The sequence below is a fragment of the Rhinopithecus bieti genome, unplaced genomic scaffold (genome assembly GCF_001698545.2).
Source record: "Rhinopithecus bieti isolate Rb0 unplaced genomic scaffold, ASM169854v2 scaffold_641, whole genome shotgun sequence".
Taxonomy (NCBI): domain Eukaryota; kingdom Metazoa; phylum Chordata; class Mammalia; order Primates; family Cercopithecidae; genus Rhinopithecus; species Rhinopithecus bieti.
In genome coordinates this window covers 527,773-545,646 of record NW_016803417.1, presented here as the reverse complement: position 1 = coordinate 545,646, position 17,874 = coordinate 527,773, and the positions used below count along the sequence as shown (strand labels likewise).

Genomic DNA, 17,874 nt, shown 5'->3' with positions numbered 1-17,874 from the left:
CTTACCGTTATTGTAAATGTTGAGAAGTGCTACTTTCACAAGTGAAGCAACACTTCAATATACGTGCATTTTAGAATGAAGTCTAAATGATCTACTGGATTTCCTGGAAGAAAATATAGCGAATGCTTCACTTAGAGATGGCGAGGCCAGCAGATGGCGGTGTGGACCAGAAAATAAAAATCTCCCCTTCGTAGCGATGGGGCTTTTGGGGTAAGACAGGCCAGGTTTACTGACAACCCTTGAAGAGCTTTTGAATTGAAAGGCCTTTCAGTTGTCCATGCAGAAGACTTCTGATAAGGGACTCGAGAGTCACGTTGTATGCTGGGCTCTTAGGTTTAGAAAGAGCGCTCCAGTGGAGCAGCGTGGTGGTCCTGCTTTGCCCAGGGGGTGAGACTGCAGTCACCCCGATGGCCTCTTTGAATTCCTAAACTTTGGACTTAGATGGCTCATGAGGACTCAACCAGCTCATTATGGTTTCTGGTTCTCTCACTCCCTTCCTGACAACTTCGCTTTTTTTTTTTTTTTTTTTTTTTTTTTTTTTTTGCTTTAATCCAGAGACTTATGGGAACTTTATTGTAACCCAGTGGGGGGAAAAATCTTCAATTTAAAGGCAGTTTACATTAATTTTTTAATGTTCATCTTGAAATCTTGGTTCCCAGATAGTTTAAATTAAAATGAGGGTCATATGATTTTTTAAAATATATTCATCTTTGGCTCCCTGTCCTTGGCAAAATGGCTACTTAGATGTAAGTAAAAGGCCAGGCTTGATGGCTCATGCCTGTAATCCCAGCACTTTCGGAGGTTGACACGGGCAGATCACTTGAGGTCACGAGTTCGAGACCAGCCTGGCCAACATCACGAGACCCGCCCCCCCCCCCTCCCTCCAAAAAAACAAAATTAGCTGGGGGGGGGGGCACACGCCTGTAATCCCAGCTACTCGGGAGGCTGAGGCAGGAGAATCACTTGAACCTAGGAGGCAGAAGTTACAGTGAGCTAAGGTGGTGCCACTGCACTCCAGCCTGTGTGACAGGGCAAGACCCTATCTTAAAATAAAATAATAATAAAAAATATGTAAGTAAAAGACTATTGAGTCCTTTCAGGAAATGTCCTAAGAATCCCATTTTAACAGCCATTCTGGTAGAAAGGCATAAACATATAATGGAAATAAAAGTGAAATGATAAGTTGGACATATCATCCGGACTATCAGTGTTAATTATTGTCCCTTAGTTTCAATTCACTTTATTTAACTGGGAATAATATATATGAAAATACAAAGTACAAAGACTCTCCTCTCTTCTTCCTCTGTTAGGTCCATTTTCTGTTTCTTTCTACCATAAACCTACTGAAAGCAAGTAGTATTTAACCCAGGGTACTATAAATGTTACAGTTTTCAGATATTGTTGTCAAACTTGTTTAACCCATAATCTTGAGTAAATGATAGAGCTTGCTTTTATACAGAATGTCTCCACCCCTAGATTAGTCAGATTCTCCAGAAAAAAACAAAACAAACAAACAAACAAACAAAAAAGCAGAATAGGATGTATGTATACAGAGAGATTTATTTTAAGGAATTGGCTTAACATCTTCAGGGTAGGCTACCAAACTGGAAACCCCGGAAAGAGTCAAAGACTGTCTGCTGGCTGACTCCTTCCTGGCTGGAGAATCCGTCTTTTTCTTAAGGCCTTCAACTGACTGGATAAGGCCCACACACATTTTGGAAGGTCATCTTTGTTACTCGAAGGCCACTCATTTAAATGTTAATCTAGTTCAAAAACACTTTCACAGAAATGTCTAGAATAGTGTTGGACCAAATGCCTAGGTACCATGGCCCAGCCAAATTGACACATAAAATTAACAATCACAACTCCTAGCTTTTCTCTTGAAAAGATTTCCTGAATGCACAGATAGAGCCTGGGATGAGCAGGCCCTTTCCATATTCTCTCACTTGCAGGCAAGAAACGTTAAGAGCACAGGACCCTGGGCTGGGAGGTGGGGACCTGAGCACTGGTCCTGTCTGCTGCTGACACTAGTGCGGCATTAGGGACAAGGCCTGCAGGCAGTGGTTTCCTCCTGCCTTGGTGTGAGATCTGGAGAGAGCTAGACATCCTCCTACACAGGGCCATGGCCCACTGAATGTCATGACGATAGGACAAGGATGACACAGGAAGGTTATTAGTTGGGCCAGAAGGTTCCAACGAAGTCAGCTCCAGGAGGACAGGGGGAGATGGGAGAGCATGCTTTGGGGATTGATGTAGAGCTCCTCATCCTGAGTTGGGAGCTGCTATAGTTTGGATGCTTGTTCCCCTCAAACATCATGTTGACATTTGATCCAATGTTGGAGGTGGAGCTTAGTGGGAGGCATTTGGGTCGTGGCAGCCGATCCCTCATGAATTAATGTCCTATCTGGAGCCAAGTGAGTAAGTTCTTACTCTATCAGTTCCCATGAGAGCTGGTTGTTAGAAAGAGCCTGGCACCCCCTCCTCTGTCTCTTGCTTCCTCTATGCCATGTGGTCTCTGCGCACTGACTCCCCTTCACCTTTTAACATGAGTAGAAGCAGCTTGGGGCCCTCACCAGAAGCAGATGTTGGCTCCATGCTTCTTGCACAGCCTGCAGAATCACGAGCCAAATAAATCTCTTTTCTTTATAAACTACTCAGCCTGCCTCAGGTTTTCCTTTAAAGCAATACAAATGAACTAAGGAGCAAAGGCCAGAGTCTGAACCAGAATTCGGGTTGGGTTCTGTCCTATCTATTTTTCTTTTTTTTTTTTTTCGAGATAGGGTTTCACTCTATCACCCAGACTGTAGTGCAGGGGCACGATCTCCACTCAGTGCAACATCTTCCCCCCAGGTTCAAGCAATTCTCCCACATCAGTCTTCCAAGTAGCTGGGACCATAGGCACCACGCCTAGCTAATTTTTTTATTTTTTGGTACAGACAAAGTTTCACCATGTTGTCCAGGCTGGCCTTGAACTCCTGACTTCAAGTGATTCACCTGTCTCAGCCTCCCAAAGTGCCGGGATTACAGCCGTGAGCCACCACACCTGGCCTATCCTATCTTTTAAAGGACAAAGATTGCTATGGGTTGAGGCTCTGGTAAATTGCTTGCAAAAATGATTGCAATTATTCCTTTTGCTGTATCCCTGCCTGTTTCAATGTAACTTTGCTGCTCTTCCCATTGAAAGGTGGAATCTACTTCCCCACCCTTGAATCTGCCTGATCTTGTGACTTGCTGTGGTCAAGAGAATGTGCAGGAAGCAATGGTATGCTGAGTCTAGATCTCAAGAGGTCATGCATGCCTCTTCTATCCCTCTTAAAACCCTATACAACCATCAAGTGAATAAGCTTGGGGTAGCCTGCTGGAGGACAAGGGACATGTGGCCCAGGTACCGCTGTTGCTCTGGTCACCAGCCCCATCCAGCGGATGGGCAACTGAGTGCCGATGGTTGAGCAAGTCTAGCCGAGACCCTGGGAACTACCCAGTTGGGCCAAATTGCCAGCCTGGAGAATAGTAGGTTAAATAAATGGTTATTGTTTTAAGCCACAAACTAAAGTGTGATTTGTTGAGCAGCAAAAGCAGGAAAAGGCTGAACTACAGTTCTAGTGGGAGATTTCTTCCTCTAGATCCTTGCTACTGGGAATAGCTCTAGTGAATGGATAGGCAGGCTGCCCCATACTGCTAGCTACAGCTGAACTTTAATTGGCACAATTACATTCATATGCAAATGAGACAATGAAAATATTTTTCTTGCCCTTAATAGCATCTTTAATTATCTGGGAGCTCTCAGGATCAAAATGTACAACATAAGGCCACAAGTCTGTTTTTGTGGTCTAGTGATTCTTACATCATTGCATCCTCTTGGGAAATGCACCCTTGCTTGGAAATTTCAAGTCAACAACTCCTTGTTAACATCCCTTGTTAGAAGCCCTGTCTCAAGCTTCTTTTTTTTTTTTTTTTTTTTGAGGCGGAGTCTCGCTCTGTCGCCCAGACTGGAGTGCAGTGGCCAGATCTCAGCTCACTGCAAGCTCCGCCTCCCGGGTTTACGCCATTCTCCTGCCTCAGCCTCCCGAGTAGCTGGGACTACAGGCGCCTGCCACCTCGCCCGGCTAGTTTTTGTATTTTTAGTAGAGATGGGGTTTCACCGTGTTAGCCAGGATGGTCTCGATCTCCTGACCTCGTGATCCGCCCGTCTCGGCCTCCCAAAGTGCTGGGATTACAGGCTTGAGCCACTGCGCCCGGCCTCAAGCTTCTTAAATGAATCTACTTCTCAACCCACCCCAAGCCCAAAGCATTCAGTTCTGCTTTAGGTCCCAGACCACACCCTATGGGAAGTGGATATAATAACCTGTCTCAATAACCCAACCTCTGTCTTAAGTCACCCCTGTCAGACCTTGGCCCTAAAGCCCCTTTGGTACTAGTTAGACTAACAAGAGTCCCTGTGTCAGGGGTCCTCAATCCCTGGTACCAGGGGTACTGGTCAGTGGCCTGTTAGGAACCAGGCTGCATAGCAGGAGGTGAGTGGCAGGTGAGCAAGGTCAGCTTCATCTGTATTTACAGTCACTCCACCGGCTCACATTACCACCTGCACTCCGCCTCCCATCAGATCAGCAGTGGCATCAGATTCTCATAAGTGCGCAACCCTTATTGTGAACTGTGCATGCCAGGGACGTAGGTTGTGCTCCTTATGAGAATCTAATGCCTGATGACCTGTCACTGTCTCCCATCACCCCCAGATGGGACCATCTAGTTGCAGGAAACCAAGCTCAGGGCTCCCACTGATTCTACATTATGGTGAATTGTATAATTATTTCGTTACATATTACAATGTCACAATAGAAATAAAGTGCACAATAAATGTAATGCCCTTGAATCATCCAGAAACCATTCCCCTCCCACCTGGTTGGTGGGAAAAATTTTCTCCTATGAAACTGGTCCCTGGTGCCACAAAGGTTGGGGACCACTGCTCTAAGTGGTACATTCACGGCACCTGTGTTCTCCCCAGCACAGGTCTCCTGCCTCACTGTCAACTCAGCCATGAGACTAGACCTACATTCCAGTTTCATATGCAAGTCCTACTGGGCCTGGAGTCCAGTGCTGCCCACTTCCTATCTGCCTGGATTCCTGACAATGAACTCCATCCTCCAGGTGGTATCCTACTCTCCCTTCCCTCCTTCTTCAAGAATTAATGTTCTGGACATTATATCACTTCACCACACTGAGGTCTGTGATGCACAAAGTGGAGAACAGCTCATTCCAATCCCTTGATAAGTCTCTCAAAGCTCAGGGCACTTTATTTCCTCCCGGTAAATAAAAAGTGGATGGTGGTTTGGGCCAACAGGATAACACGCCACTTTCTGGTATTTCCATTGGAACAGTTTTGTAATACACGGAAACTGTTCACATGAGATTATCTGGGTTTTATGATCGTCCTATGAGATATATAGGATATAGGACAGTTATCAATATTCTCCTTTTACAGGTGGGGAAACTGAGGGTTGAGATCACATGACTTGTAAATGATGGATCTGGGAACTGAACTCAGTTCTCCTGATTCCAAACCCTGTCTTTCTTGGAATGAGAGAAGAATGTGGACTCCTGGCAGAGAGTCCATAGTCCCAAACACTCATTTTTTCCCCTTCAAACCCAGCTGCTAAGATGGCATGGTGAGAGAGGGGACACATTAGAGCACTGTGACCTCAGAATCAAACAAGTCTTAAAAGAACGTACCACTGTTGACGAAAATGTATCACAGCAAAAGAAAAACCATGGCTGATGCTGCTAAAAGTGTAAGCAGAGACAAAAGAGAGCCCTGCTGCTGGAGGAGCTTATGCTGCAGCTGGGGAGGGAAACGTCAGCTCATTGGAAAGAGCTATGTAACTAGCTCAGGAGTATGTGGGTCTTCACCGCAACTGCGGGTTGGTACCGTATATTAGGGGAGGAGAGGGAAGGGTGAACTTGTAGGGGATGTTTCCTGGTGGACTTTGGGGACATGTGTATGACAACTTCCATTTCACATAGAATTTTACACACTAAAGAAATGATTTGGAAAAACAACCAAATCTCGTTTCTATTTTATGACGGACAGCAACGTTCCCCTTTCCTCTGCCATTTTCTGGACTTTGCCTTCAAATGCTTTAATTGAGCATTTTTGCTGTATCTATCTAAATTCATGTTCAGACATAATACTTTTCAGCTTCCCCACCCCATTCCAACCACCAAAAGAGACCATCATCTGTAAATATTTGGGTCATTTTATGAAGTTAGGAGCAAGGTCTGGAGCATGAGGAACCCTCAGACCCCCAGATTTTGGATGGGAAACTAGTGCCCTGGAGAGGTTGGACTGACTGGGTGGGGCCAGCCCACATCCTGTTCCTCCTGGTCTCTGAGTGACACCCCTGCACACAGGCCCAGGATGCTGTTCTCTATCTGGCCACGGCACTCTGGCCACTGACTTCGTCCTTGGCCGTCACTTTATTATCACAGTTACAGACCTCAAAAGATTCAACAGCACATAATTAAAATCATCCTCTATCTGTATAAATGTTGCAATTTAGCAAGATTTTAGCCTTCTGCTTTCAGACATTTCTCCAACATGTAGTTGAACCAGGAATAATTCACCTTCACCTCTGTAGCTGAATAATTCAACTACAAAAATGTTCTTGTACTCTCTGGTCTTGAGATGGAGTGTGGGACGCCTCTGTGGCAAACTTGGCCAAGCTTGGACTCGCCTGTTTGAAAATGCTTGGACTTCTTCCTTTCCCTTGAACTGGGTGGGCTGCTCCCCTGGAGATGTCAGAAGGGGGAGCCACAGGACGGGTCCCCAGCTCAGTCCCGCAGCTGTAGTCAGCTCAGACCCTTCTCCCCTCTCTCCCCACCCTCTCCACGTCCTGTTCTTTTACCTGCAAATGACTCTTAGTGCAGCAGGTCTGCCTACATTAGGCAGTTATTACGTGGCAGACATGATTACACTCATGGACACTTTCCCTGATAACCCCTCAGAGCTTCCTGGCCACCCTTTGTTGCCAACAGCCCTCCAGCTAGGACAGCTGGATGCTCTCCAGACTCAGATCTCTGGTGCTGCACACGTGAAGCTTGGAGAGGGCCCAGGGAGAGGGAGCAGAGAGGCATGGTTGCTGTGTGTTTATAGAGGGATTGTAAGACTTTCTCTCACACTCAAAAGAGCTCCCCTTGGAGAACATTTCTGTGTGCCATTGTCTCATCTGATTTTCAGGTCATGTTTACATTTGTTCATTTGTTTTCACAGAACTAAAGTTGCTCAGTTGTTGTGCTGGAAAGAAGGACTTCCCTGTCCAAAATATACCAGCAAGACCATCATGCGACCGGAGCAGGCTGTGCCGCAGATCGTGGCATGCAGAGGTGTTGTGTAAACACAGAAGGGATCTGGGCAAATGCATGTCTTCATTTATAACAAATAAAAAGAAAGCAGGGTGCCAGAGAGTGAGGTGCTGACGCTTCACAGGAGGGCTCTGAGAGCGTTCCTCGCTGCCTGAAGTTCCTTCTCAAGCCAAGTAGCCACCTTGTCCTTGTGTTTGTAGTTCCCCTCTCAATCCAACCACCATCACTGGCCTGGGGAGGGTATCATCACAGGTAACAGTCCTGTGCCTTCCAAAGGCAGCTTCCTTAGACCAGGTTGACCGAGGCACTGCATTTTCCAACAGTCTAACAAAGAGAAGGACTTCTTCACTTCCAGCCTCGTGGGGATCCAAGACTCAGAGTCATGGAGTCCACAGCATCTGCCCTGTGTGTCCCAGGCCCAGTCTCTAGGGAGAGAGCTGGGAACGTTATCAGATTATCAAGTTAAAGCAGTGACAAACATAAAATGAGGAACCACTATGAAAGAGGAGGGGTAGGGGAAGATGGGGAGGTAGGAAAGGAGATGGGGAGAGGCAGGGAAAGGAGAAGGGAAGCAGAAAGGGAGAGGAAGAAGAAGAAGAGGAGAAAGAAGAAAGAGAGTAAGAGGAAGGAATCATTTCTATACATGCAGGAAAACCACTGTCAGGGTTTGGCATATTTTGTAAGTTGGTTAAAAAGATAACCTCAAACATCTTCTACCCACACTGGTAGCTTGTACCAGCATGTGGGCTCCCCATAAACAAGGAGGGTGCTTTCTGGGGAGCTTCCTGAATGGGACGTTGGGGTGGGAGCTTCTGTTTAATGACTTGGTGCCTTTGGAACATTCTCTGATCTTTGTGGAGGTTCATGGTCATCCCACCCCAGCAAGCTGCACAGAGAGCAGAAAGGACATTTAGTTCATGCTTCCACAAAAGAAAACGGAGGAGACACAGATGCAGGGTTTAGTTAGGGTGACGGATGGTAGATAAGTTTTGCAGCAGGCGGCCACTCCGGGCACTGGGCAGGTTGGTGGGCTCTGGTCAAGGAATCGAGCAGTGGATTCTGTGCAGATTCCCAGGCGAGGTGCTGGTGCCCTGCTGGTGCCCTGCAGTGTGGCCTGTTTGCCCATAAACTCTGCCAGGCAGGGACATGGTATTTAGCTGGTATCCCTTTTTTGTTTAAATATCCCAAATAATTTTCAAATCATTAGTTTCTAACTATCCAGAAATACTGTAGCATTTCACACCAGAATGTACATTTATAATTTTTTTTTGACAGGGTCTTACTCTGCCACCCAGGCTGGAGTGCAACGGCACGACCTTGGCTCACTGTGATCTCCACCTCCCAGGTTCAACTGATTCTCCCACCTCAGCCTCCCAAGTAGCTGGGACTACAGGCACGTGCTACCATGCCCAGCTCATTTTTTTTTTTTTTTTTTTTAATTTTTTGGTAGAGACGAAGTTTCACCATGTTAGCCGGGCTGGTCTCACACTCCTGACCTCAACTGATCTGCCTGCCTCGGCCTCCCAAAGTGCTGGGATTACACACATGAGCCACCGTGTCCAGCCTATAATTGTTTAAAATGTAAATTACTTTGACTGTTTGAGCTCCTGCTCCCTTGGGGGTGACATTCTTTGATGTGTGGCAGCCGACAGATACACTCAACCACCTCCCCAGAGCTAGAGGAGGGAAGGGCGTGGGGTGGAAAAGCCCCCTCCCCCTTCAGGGCTAGGACCTCTCTCCCTGCCCTCCCCCCGCAGGTTTGTCTTCTCTCCTCCACACTGCTGCTGTCAGTATGTCACCTGGCCAGAGTCACCTGGCTTGCTTCCTTCTTTCCAGATAGGCCACTGCCTTTTGATACAGGTGTCTCAATCACTTGTGTGCCTTGGTAGGGACCCCAGCTTGCTATTTTCACAGTAAAAGTTGACGTGTAGATCCAAGGGATTATGTAGAACCTTTGCACAATCAGCTTCAGAAAATAGCTCAGATTTACAGAAATGGATCAGTAAGCCAAACATCTTCTTGTAGAAGCTATTGATAGCTTTGTTTTTTCTATTTTTTACATATATAGTCATCCATTGGTATATGTTGGGGATTGGCCAGGACACCCACGTATACCCAAATCTACACACCCTTGAGTCCCACAGTCAGCCCTTCTGTGTAATATGAAAAATCTGTGTTATATGAAAAATTGACCCTCCATATATAAGTAGGTTTCATATCCCTTGAATACTGTATTTTCAATCCTTGTTTGGTTGAAAAAAAAATCTGCATGTAAGTGTAACTTTGTAGTTCAGAGTTGTGTTATTCAAGGGTCAATGTATATGTATATACTTTTCTTCAACTAAAAGTTTATCTTTAGTGACTAGTTTCTATTTTGTGATGTGATATCATTTTAGAATTGGTTGCTACTTCTTTGAACATTATTGAATTGATTTAAAATATTTTCTTAATTTGCTTAACTAAGAAGTTGGAATTTAAAAAATTTCATTAGGAGTGCCTTGTGTGCCTTTTGTAACATCCAGTTTGTCATGAAGCCAATTAGCTGTGTTATAGTCGAATACTGGCAAAAGCAATGCCAAGCTGTAAAAGGAGATCAGAAGCACATTTTGTGACCCATTTCTTCGTAGGTGGCATTACTTGGTTGAAATTATACATCAGTGTTATTACACATAGCCAAGCAGGTTGTTAGAATGGATTATCTTATTGTTTTTTATCTAAGAATTTTATCTCTTGACATAGATGGATGCAGGGATGGGAGGCGGGGTAGCCTGGGAGATGGAACCTGGCAGTCCAGGTGTTGAAGGGTCGAGATAGACCCAGGATGGCCAATGACAGGAAACCCATCTGGCTGTTTAAATACGGTGCTAGGCAACCAGCAGTCACCCAGGCAACCGATGGGGCTGGGGAAGTCCAGCAAGAGGTGCCAGCGGGTCCTGATGACAGGACTGACTTGCCCTCAGAGGCAGGCCATGGAAGCAGGCACTATTCAGAGACCCAGGCAGGTGGCCGGCCTTGGGGACGTCTGTCAGCTGCAGGGATGGGACACCAGGCCTTGGGAAGAGCAAGAGCAGGGTGACGTTCCAGGACCAGGGCAACTGGAGCCCGTGGATGTTGTCAAGAAGGAGGTGGGCACTGGGGAAAGAGATGCGGGAGCGAGTAGGTGGGCCAGAATGCCAGGTGCAGCAGGATTCCAAGAGCAAGCAGAACCTGGGGCAGCTGAAGGGTCAAGAACTGTGGTGCTGTGAAGTGGTTCTCAGGACTTCTTAGGTTCCTCTCTCGGGAAGGCCTACCAAGGGGTCCTAGGTGTGAAAACAGCAGACCATGGAAGTGGGAACGGGACAGGATATTTTCAAGGTGGGAGTCCCTGGTAAGAAGTTATTGGATTGGAAACTACGGAGGGTTTTTCTTGGAAGGCATTGTTATTCCACAGTCTGTGTGTGTGCCCAAGGTGTGTGTGCAAGTGAGAGTGTGTGTAAGGGCATGTGAGTGTACACAGGCCAATGTGCAGGGTTGTGAGTGTGTAGAGTTGTCACTGTGTCCATGTGTGAGTGTGTACATAGTTGTGAGTGTGTGCTGGTGTGTGAGTGTGTGCAGGCATGTGAGTGTACATATACATGTGAAATACTGGCTGGGACGTCCCTCTTACGTGGCCAGAAGATGGAGCGCTGCTACCCTAGTAATAACCTTGTGTGCAAGGTCTAAGGGCAGGTTGTGTTTATTGAGGCAGGATTGGAGTCCCACTTTCATTTTCTGAGAAGGTGCCCACCTGTGTTTAATTTCCATCTATCAGATGGGCAAACTGATAAGTGAGCTTTGACACAATAACTCCTCTCGTCCTGAACAGAGAGCGCCAAAAAAGGAAGCCAGAAGAAGGTTCAGGTTGCTTTTGCCCTGCTGGGGCCTCTGCCTGGGCTTTTGTGACAGTGAGGGTCTCCATTCTTCAGAAAATGTGGCCTGGACTGGGGAGAGAAATAGGGTCATGGCTGTCAGAGAGACAGGACTGAAGCAAAGTCAGAACTCTGAGTGACCTCAGACTCAAGATTGTCCCTTCTGTGGCCTTGCAAGCAGTGAAGGCCGCAGAGAAGACCACAAGCACTCGCTCTCCTTCTGTTCGTATTTCTCCTGCTGGGGCCCATGCAGCAGGGGGGCAACAGCCTTCAACAGTCCGGGTGACTTTGGAACAAACAGCTGGGCCGAACGTGGAAGTCAGCGGGTCCTTCCCAATGAATGGAGCCCTCAGTGTCTCTGTTGCAGAACTGTTCTCCTTTTGTCTCGCGCTCTTTGGCTCTCTGTTATATAAACATCTGGAGGGCTGAGTATCATTTTAGCCATAGTAAATAGCTTAAAGGAAGAATACATCTTATATTCCCCCACAAAGAGGCAAAATGGTGTGTGGGCTGCACTAACATAGGAACTGGAAAAATCTCTGTGTGGAGTGGATCTGAAGAAGAGTCGCTCTTGGTCTATGAATTACTTTTCTCTTCCTCTTCCAAACATCTGTGAAGCAATGAAATAATATGTGTGAAGTCTCAAGATTCCTTTCTGGATCAATCTGAGCGTGTTTTTTTTTTTTACATCAGTGGCCACAGAGAAACAGGTTAAAGCATTAAATGGGAATGAAATTGCTTCCATATAATTTTTCAGACCCTATTGTTTTCCCAATGCATTAAGCAGCCTGCCAACTACCAAGTGACTCATTTCCATATTTGGAATATTTTCCATGGTGGTTATATGTTTGTGTACTTGTGGGGGTTAGGGTATCTGGGAAAAAGATAAAAAAGAAGAACAAAAGAACAATCAACACTTTTAGCTGATCAGCATTCTGTCCTTAAGGCAAAATAAGGGTTGCAATTCTTTTGAACACCTTTGGCTATCTACAGCCTCACGACTCAAAATGTGGTGCAAGGACTGGCGTCACCCACACGGCATCACCCATGACCTTATTAGAAAGGCAGAGACTGGGCCACTGCCCGCCACCACACCCAAATCTGAACCTCATTTTAACAAGACCCTCCAAGAGATTCCTGCACATTGAAGTTTGGGAAGCCCTAGTCTAAAGGCCCTTTCTGGATGGGTGGGCTCATTGCCACCGACTGACTTTGCTCAACACTCACAGGCTTGCTTAAGTCTTTACACCTTGACATTCCTCCTATGGGAAGAATATTCTGGACCATCTCTTTACTTATAACCATTTAGTATTTAATTCAATCATTTTGCACAGTTCCTTGTGTAAAAGTATGAGGGAAAATGGATGTTTTGTTAACATATCCTCACTTTGACTGCTATCAATCCGCAAGTATTTACTCATTCATTGAGACATTCATTATGTTTCAATGAATAAGACAGCTCTGCTGTCCAAGCTGGGGTGCAGCTCACTGCATCCTTCAACTTTTGGGCTCAAGTGATCCTCCTGCTTCAGCCTCCTGAGTAGCTGGGACCACAGGAGCATGCCACTATGCTGGATAATTTTTTTATTATATTTTTAGTGGATATAATGATAATTTTAATTATTAAAATAATAAAAATAATATACATATTTTAATATTTAGGGCCTCACGATGTTGCTGGGGCTGGTCTCAAACTTCTGAGCTCAAGTGATCCTATTGCCTCAGCCTCCTAAAGTGCTAGGATTAGATGCATGAGCCATCATCCCCAGCTCACAAGTTGTTGGAGACCGAGCAATAACCAAGAAAAAGTTCTGTTTTCAGGGAATGTAAATGCCAGAAGATGGAGACAGTTGAACACGTAAGCAAGAAAGATTTAACAAGGCCTCAGATAATGCCATGAAGAAAACAAAATAAAGCTTTGTGATATCCGTTGGATTCAAGAAATCAGAAACAAGACAAACTATATGTGGAAGAGTTGCAGTTGGTGACTACGGAGATTTTTCACAGCTGTCCACAGAGCTACCTGGTAGATGGATTAAGAGCAACCAGGCCCAGAGGCAAGGAATGGACTAAGAGATATCTGAATTTTCATCTTGTCTTAAGAGTTTTAAAGTTAATAGAAATCCTAGTTGAGATTTGTATTGCAAGAAGACCAAGGGAGAAAGAGACAGACAGGGAGGGAATAAAAACTCATTTCCTTGGGTTGGATCCAAACCTTCAGATGGACAAGGGATGGGTGGTGGCGGGGAGGGGAAGCCAAGATGATTTACTCACAAGAGTGGTTTCTGCATCAATGCTAGTTCTTCAAAGTGGCTTCTTCACATTCCAGGCCCAGGTGGCTCCTTCCAGATGTGCATCCAGGTGGCTCCTTCGACATATGAAATGGTAGAAGAATTGTGGAGAAAGGGTGGCTGTGAAGTCAAGTGCCATATTTAAAATACGATTCTATTGAATTCCAGCTAACTGTCCTCCAGTTGGTGCAAGAATTCCTAGAAATCAGTGTTCACAGCAGTAGGAGAGATTTTTTTCTAGGCCACTTGTAAGAAATCAATGGAAATAATAAACATATGTCCTAACATATTTCCTACGTTAGGAAATAAGATTTTCTGCTCTGAGAATATCTGTTCTGAATGATCATTTTGGCTCATTTTATTTTTAAACCAAAGGCTTGAATGAAAGTGAAACAAAAGCAAGTATTTATTTGAAATAAAAGCAGGAAAATGTCTACAAGAACATTTTGAATAAGAACTTTCTAAAATAAGAACAATAATCCTTACATGAAAGTGATCAATATTCCCTCCCCAAACTCTGAACTTCCTGTTGGCTGTAAGCATGGCCATCTTCAATTCTTCTTCTTTACGAGCTTGGAAAACTACTTGTTCTTATCCTCGGCCTCTGTCACTTAGCTTCTTGGATGGAGAAAAATAAGGAAAAGGTGTCTTTTCAATTTCTGAGTAAGATTGTCTTGTTTTATTTATTATTATTATTATTTTCATTTTATTTATTTATTGTAGAGACAAGGTCTCACTCTATCACCCAGGCCAGTGTGCAGTGGTGTGATCATGACTGACTGCAGCCTCAAACTCCTGAGCTCAAGCAATCCCCCTGCCTCAAACTTGAGTCTGGCTAATTTTTAATTTTTTTTTTTTTTTGTAGAGACAGGGTCTTGCTATGTTGCCCAGACTAGTCTTGAACTCCTGGTCTCAAGCAATTGTCTTGCCTTGACCTCCCAAAATGTTGGGATTACAGGCATGAGCCACCGTGCCCAGCCAAGGCCCAGGTCATTTTAGTTCAGTGTGGAAGGGCACTGTGTTAGTCCATCCTCATATTGCTATATAGAACTACCTGGGACTGGATAATTTATAAAGAAAAGAGGTTTAATTGGCTCATGGTTCGCAGGCTGTACAGGAATATGACTGGGGAGGCCTCAGGAAACTCAAAATCATGGCAGAAGGTGAAGAGGAAAGAGGCAAGTCCTACACGGCCAGAGAAGGAAGAAGAGGGTGAAGGGAGAGGTGCTACACACTTTTTTTTTTTTTTAATCAAGCATCACTTTATTAGACTTTCAAAATTAAAAGAGAAGAACTTTTGTTGCTGTATTTCTGGACTTTCTGTATCTTTGTTTTTTTTTGTAGTTTATATTGTTGTTTTCTTTTTATTATTATACTTTAAGTTCTAGGGTACATGTGCATAACATGCAGGTTTAAACAATCAGATCTTGTGAGAACTCACTCACTATCATAAGAATAGCAAAGGGGAAATCTGCCCCCATGATTCAATCACCTCCCACTACCTCCTCCAACATTGGGGATTACAATTTGACGTGAGATTTGAGTAGGGACACAAATCCAAACCATATCATTCTTCCCCTGGCTCCTCCCAAATCTCATGTCCTTCTCGTACTGCAAAACCAGTCATGCCTTCCCAATAGTCCCCCAAGTCTTAACTCATTTTAACATTAACTCCAAAGTCCACAGTCCAAAGTGTCATATGAGACAAGACAATTGTCTTCTGCCTATTAGTCAGTAAAATAAAAAACAAGTTAGTTACTTCCAAGATACAATGAAGGTACAGGCATTGGGTAAATACACCCATTCCAAAGGGAGAAATCAGCCGAAACAAAGGGGCTACAGGACTCATGCAAGTCTGAAACCCATCAGGGCAGACATTAAATCTTAAAGATCCAAAATAATCTCCTTTGACTCCATGTCTCACATCCAGGCCACAATGATGCAAGGGGTGGGTTCCATACCCTTGGATATCTCTGCCTTTATGGCTCTGCAGGGTATAGCCCCCTTGGATGGCTTCCCAGGCTGGCACTGAGGGTCTGCGGCTTTTCCAGGCACAAGGTGCAATGGTAGATCTACCATTCTAGAGTCTGGAAGGCAATGAACCTCTTTTCACAGCTCCACTAGGCAGTTCCCCAGTGGGAACTCTGTGTGGGGGCTCCAACCCCATATTTACCCTCTGCACTGCCTTAGTAGACTCCATGAGGGCTCTGCCCCTACAGCAGATTTCTGCCTGGACATCAGGCATTTTCATACATCCTCTGAAATCTAGGTGGAGGCTCCCAAACCTCAACTCTTGCTCTCTACATACCCACAGGCTAAACATCACATGAAAGCCACACAGGCTTATGGCTTGCACCCTCTGGAGCAGTGGCCTGAGACATATCTGGGGTCCTTTTAGCCACAGCTAGAACTGGAGCAGCTGCAGTGCAGGGAGCAGTGACCCGAGGTTGCACAGGGCAGTGGGGCCCTGGGCCCTGCCCACAAAACTATTCTTCCCTCCTAGGTTTCTGAACCTGTGATGGGAGGGGCTGCCGTGAAGGTGTCTGAAACACCTTCAAGGCATTTTCTCCATTGTCTTGGCTGTTAACTTTTGGCTCCTCTTTACTTATGTAAATTTCTGCAGCCAGTTTGAATTCTTTCCCAGAAAATGGGTTTTTCTTTTCTATCACTTGGCCAGGCTACAATTTTTTCAAACTTTTACAATCTCCTTTCCATTTATTTAATTACAACAGATGGTACAGACATTATTTTGTTTTCTCAGAGCAGAGGTTGGGCCTAGGCCACAGCTGCCCCTATAGCATCCCTCTTGTCTAAGGATGCAAAGTTCACTTCTGGGGCACATTCACCTCCAGCTGGAAGTGCAAGCAAAGGACACTATGTAAGAAGGCAAAACTCTCCCTTACTGTCTGAAGGATTTCCAACAAGCCATATTCTGGAAAGAGCTCTGGCAGTGAGCTTTCCACAAGGTCCAACTGGAGCTGAGACTTGAGGTTAGGTTCAAGTATAAGCTTCCCTTCCATCACAGCCTTGGAGCCTTCCTGGGGCAGAAGCCATTGTGTGGGATGGGGGTGTTGTGGTGCCTGAGATCACTTCCAGGCCACCCATGGTCAGTCCCTGGATGGCAGACAGGTGTCCTGGCCCCTGGCCTTTCACCATAACTCAGATGTGGGTAACACCCTTTCCTGTAGCTTTTGTCGCTGCTGCTATGCCTGCTGTCTGTGCATCAATGCCTGCCTCCTTCTCAGCATTCAGAAATTCCTCTGTGCCACAGAAAGTATGGGCAAAGGGCTGATTAGTGGCAGAGATTACCTGGATCTCTGTGTTGTTGTAGGATGCTTTAATGTGTGCAATTTGGACCTCCTCAAATTTTCCCGCCCACCTCAGAGAGCTTTTTCCTTTTGGATTGGTAGGGTAAATGCTAAGGCCGGTGTGGTTGGGAACCACCATCTTCTCTTCAACATTCTGCTTGGCCTCAATGTCTTGGAGCTTCTGGATGCCTGTGTGGATGGTCTGCACCAGCATCCTGGCCATGACCCTGTCAGGAGTAAAAGCTCCGTGAGGGCCACGGCCTAAGAGTCCCGGGAGCCTGGATGGCTCATGTGACACAGGCAGTCCTGGAGGTGGTGGTGAGCTCAAGGGGACAATCGTTGTTACCCGGTGGTCAAGGGTAAAGTCCAGGACCACAGAAGTGAAAACCCACATTTCTTACAACATGCATGACTCAAATTGACGCCCCTCTGCTTTCCTTTTAAATATAAGTTCCACACTTTTACACTATTGGTGGGACTGTAAACTAGTTCAACCATTGTGGAAGACAGTGTGGTGATTCCTCAAGGATCTAGAACTAGAAATACCATTTGACCCAGCCATCCCATTACTGGGTATATACCCAAAGAATTATAAATCATGCTGCTATAAAGACACATGCACATGTATGTTTATTACAGCACTATTCACAATAGCAAAGACTTGGAACCAACCCAAATGTCCATCAGTGATAGACTGGATTAAGAAAATGTTGCACATATACACCATGGAATACTATGCAGCTATAAAAAACGAATGAGTTCCTGTCCTTTGTAGGAACATGGATGAAGCTGGAAACCATCATTCTGAGCAAACTATCGCAAGGACAGCAAACCAAACACCACATGTTCTCACTCATAGGTGGGAATTGAACAGTGAGAACACTTGGACACAGGAAGGGGAACATCACACACCGGGGCCTGTTGTGAGGTGGGGGGAAGGGTGGAGGGATAGCGATTAAGGAGATATAGCCTACATGTAAAATAGAGCGAGTTAATGGGTGGCAGTCACACGCAACATGGCACATGTATACC

The 17,874-nt window shown here is 45.5% G+C and overlaps 1 pseudogene; it reads right to left on the bottom strand.

Moving 5' to 3' along the window:
• Nucleotides 1-16,553: 16,553 nt before the first annotated feature.
• On the bottom strand, nucleotides 16,554-17,252 carry LOC108536430 (28S ribosomal protein S11, mitochondrial-like; annotated as a pseudogene).
• Nucleotides 17,253-17,874: the final 622 nt, after the last annotated feature.